Genomic DNA, 4,745 nt, shown 5'->3' with positions numbered 1-4,745 from the left:
TACTTTGGGGTAATATAGGCAAGAGTATGTGTTAGTACAAAACAATGTACAAAGTATGATAGCTATGCATAAAACATTTAAAGTATGCTAGAAGAGGACATTTCATGACATGCAATTGACCAAGCTAAAACATGATATAAAAGGGTTAGAAAACATAAGTCATAAAACATGGTTAATGCAAGCTAACATCATTTGAAAACTTTGAACACATATGAGATACTTCTTGAAGTAACCTTAGTTAATTATTAATGTGGAAATTAGCCTTAACCGACATAGAGACCATGTGAGCTATAACATGATCCCCTGGTGTCTCCCACACCGAAAAGGGTTGTCTTACTTGCCAAGGCAAGGACCATAAACTTCTAGCTTAGGTGGATCCACTAGCTAATGTCTATCTAGACAATCATCCTCTGGGGGCACCTAGGTTAGGGATAAGGATATGGCTTCTAGAAACATAGCCTCTACTAATAGGAGAGCTTCCATCTTAATATCCTCTTGGTGCTAAGCATAAATCCCATAGAATAGTCATTTCTTACTTGTTCTTATTATCCATTGAAAGGCATGCCATCTTGCCTATCAAAGGTAAGTCATAATCCATGGAAAGGTTTCATACATTAACCAATCCAAGCTGAGTTTCATTAGGATATCTCTAAATCATTGATTCGATTAGGTGAGAAGACCTTTAACCTTGAAACCCTTTATTATTTGAGAAAACCTTTCACATCATACTTTTATGTGCTTCATGAGAAATCCTTTCAACAACACAACAACAAAATCATCAGTTATAAACTCTCAAAGCATCCTTAAAACATATGCATAGATTTTATAAGAACAAACATAATTCCTTAATTTACCTTTCAAGGTTAAAAACCAATTTTCAATCATCAACATTTAGAAAACATTGGTTAGATATGTATTTCATCATAAATTCTTGTAATTCTAGCAATACATGCTTAATTTCATAAAACATCTCCTTTAAGAATCAAAATCCCACATCACATGATCATAACTTGAAAACATGGAGGTTGCATGGGTTCATAGGGGAAATCATCATAAAATCATTGTATTTCATCAATTCATTCATAAGAGATCATAATCCAATCATTCAAATCAATAATCAAGAGAGCCCATGACAATTGAATAAACCCCTACCACAATTTAGGGATTTCTAACTTTGAAAATAGAGAAATTTGGGAACTCCATGAATGGAAGGAATCCATGGATGAAAACTATCATACATTACTATCAAAAGTCCACAATTGCTTGAGGAATGGTGACTTGACCTTGATCTTAGCTTGAACCCTTTCTTCTTCTTCAAGTTCTAAAGAGAGAAATAATTTGGAGATAAAGAACCCAATTTCTTTTCCTGAGTTTGAGAGAATGATTTCTATTGGGAAATTTGGGGGTTAAACTTTTTATATAGGGGTATTAGTGAAGGGTAAAACTATGTAGTATAAAGATAAAATAACTAGGAAAAGACCCAACTGCCCCTCAACATAACTAGCAGTTCACGACCCACGGACCTAGTCGACGGACCGTGGACTGACCGACGGTCCGTCCTGCATGACCGTTAACTGAGATCAGAAAGTAAATTTTGGCCATTGAACCATGGGACCCAAACCATGGACCATGGTTTGACCAACGGTCCGTTGGTCAGACCGTGGTTCTGACCTTTGTGACTTACTAAGGCAGTTCCATCCATGGACCATGCCTATGGTTCATGGTCCCATCCACGGGCCTTGGGTGGCCCTCGTGCGTTGGCACCTACAACTTTTCAAAAGTGCTATTTACCCTCTTTGGGATCCGGGGTGTTACAAGGAAACTAATGTCATTGTCCTTGAGTAACTCTAACCACCTCCTTTATCTGATAATAAGCTCATTCTGGTTGAAAATATACTGAAGACTCTTATGATCGGTGAAAACAGCCACATGAACAACATAGAGATAGTGACGCCATATTTTCAAAGAAAATTCTACAACAACACACTCAAGATCATGAGTTGGGTAATTCTTCTCGTGAACCTTAAGTTGTATGGAGGAATAAGCTCTAACCATACTGTTCTGCATCAAAACACAACCAAGCCCAACTCTGGATGCATCACAATACACAACAAAGCCTTTCGTAGCCTTTGGTAGGGTCAACAGTGGGTGATGTAGATAACTGGGTTTTGAATTCCTGAAAGCTTTTCTCACAAGATTTAGACCATTGAAACTTTATTGTCTTCTAAGTCAACTTTGTCAATAGGGATTAAAACCCCTTGACAAACCATCTATAATAACAAGCCAATCCCAAGAAACTCTTTATATCAGTTAGAGATGTGGGTCTGGGCCAGTTCTACACTGCTTCAATCTTTTGACTGTCATCTCTTCACCAGAAACAATCTGGCCAAAGAACACCATAGACTTAAGATAAAACTAACACTTAGAAAATTTGTCATACCATACTGTATCATTGAGAGTTTGGAGGACTACCCTGAGATGGATAGTATGATCCTCCTTACTCCTAGAATAGATCAAATGTCATCAGTAAACACGATAACAAACATGTCATGATATAGCTTAAATACTTTGTTCATAAGGTCCATGAAAGTTGTAGGAGAATTAGTCGTACCAAAAGACATAACAAGAAACCCATAATGACCATAACGGTTCCTGAATGTTGTCTTAGGGATGTGACTTTCCCTTACTCTCAACTGATGATAGCAAGATCTAAGGTCTATCTTAGAAAAGCAGGTGGCACCCTGATGTTAGTCGAAAAGATCATCAATTCTGGGAATGGGATATTTATTATTATAGTGATATGTTTCAACTAGCGGTAATCAATACGTACCCTAAGAGAACCATATTTCTTTCTTAAAAATAAGAACGATGCGCCCAAACGTAAGACACTAGGTCGAATAAAACCTTTATCAAGTAGATCTTCAACTGGTCTTTTAATACCACTAGAGCCATTCTATATGGTAGAACAGAGATAGGTTGAGTATCAAGAAGAATTTCTATACCGTAGTCTGTTTCCCTCTCAGGTGGGACTCAACGAAGATCATCTGCAAAGACCTCTGGAAACTCACTCACAACTGGAACCGACTGAATCAACAATGTCTCAACACTACAGTCATTAAATCGGACTAAGTGATAGGTGGCCCACTTAGAGACTAGCTTTCTAGCCTTATGGTACGAAATGAAACGACCCTTACGCACTGTTGAAGTACTCCTCCACTCTATAACATGCTCATTAGGAAACAAAAGCTTGACTACTCGAGTTCTACAATCAACTGAGGCTTAGCACACATGAAGCCAGTCCATACCTAGAATATTATCAAATTTCACCATATCTAGCTCAACTAAGTCAGCCATGGTGTCTTTGTGATTGACAGAGATGACACAATCACGATAACTATCTCAGCTAGAATAGACTCACCAATGGGTGTAGAAACACTGAAGGGCCAATAAGTCATTTGGGAAGAATATCAAACCTAATAGCAATATATATATTCACAAAAGATAGACTCACACTTGGATCAAGTAATGCACACACATAAAAAGTAAAGATTTTGATCATACGAGTGAGAAAATTTGGTGAATTATTCTACTTTTGTCGTCTGGTGATAGCATACAGATGGTTTGCTCCTCCACCTATCCCTGAAGTAGCTCCTCTAGGTGCAGCTCTATCTGTCGGAGCCAATGAAGAATATTGTGGTCTATTGTCCCCATTACCGTTATTATACCTATTATTAGGGCACTCTCTCATGAAGTGACATGTCTGACAACACTTGAAGCAGACATTGGAGGCCATTATGACACGCTCTTAGGTGGTTTCTACCCACTTAGAACATTCAGAAACATTGAAGGGCTGAAGAAGTAATTCGGGAAGAATATCAAACCTAATAGCAATATACATAATAACAAAAGATAGACTCGCACCTGGATCAAGTAATGCATACACATCAAAAGTAATGATTTTGATCATACTAGTGAGAAAATTTGGTGAATTCTACTGCTTTTGTCGTCTGGTGATAGCATAAGGATGGTTTGCTCCTCCAGTTATCCCTGCAGTTGCTCATCTAGGTGCAGCTCTATTTGCCAGAGCCGCTGAAAAAAATTGTGGTATATTGCCCCCATTACCGTTAACATGCATGTTGTTAGGGCACTCTATCATGAATTGATATGTCTGACCGCAGTTGAAGCAGACATTGGAGCCATCATGACATGCTCTTGGGTGGTTTCTACCACGCTTAGCACATGTAGGAGTCCAGTTGGCTCATTGTACCACACTACCCTGAGATTGAGTAGGTCATGCCCTGATGTTTTGTGAATTCTGATTCCTAAACTCGGCTCTGTTATTTGGTGTAGGTGCACTAGCAGATGATGGTGCAGACTCAGTTGCCTTTGTTGGTACGATGATAAATTTACATTCCGGTCATCTGTTGTCCGGACTCATTAGCTTTTGTCTTAGCCCTCTTGTTACAGAACTCTTCCATATCTTTCTGCCTATCTTTCTCAACCAGTTGCAGATGGATCATAAGCCTTTCTATGTTCATTTCCCCTATAAACATAGAAGCCTTACCCTTTTTTCTTGACAAGAGGGATAGTCCACACATAAATAGACTTATCATGCTTTTCATATCAACCACCATATGAAGAGCATAATGGGACAAGTGAGTGAACTTGAGGATGTACTCATTCACAGTAATGGATTCATGTTTAAGATTTAGAAATTCTCTTACCTTTTATTCCCTTAGTTTGTA

This window comes from Solanum verrucosum, unplaced genomic scaffold, assembly GCF_900185275.1.
Source record: "Solanum verrucosum unplaced genomic scaffold, falcon-dt-bn FXZP01000244.1, whole genome shotgun sequence".
Classification (NCBI taxonomy): Eukaryota; Viridiplantae; Streptophyta; class Magnoliopsida; order Solanales; family Solanaceae; genus Solanum; species Solanum verrucosum.
Note: the sequence above shows the minus strand (reverse complement) of the source record.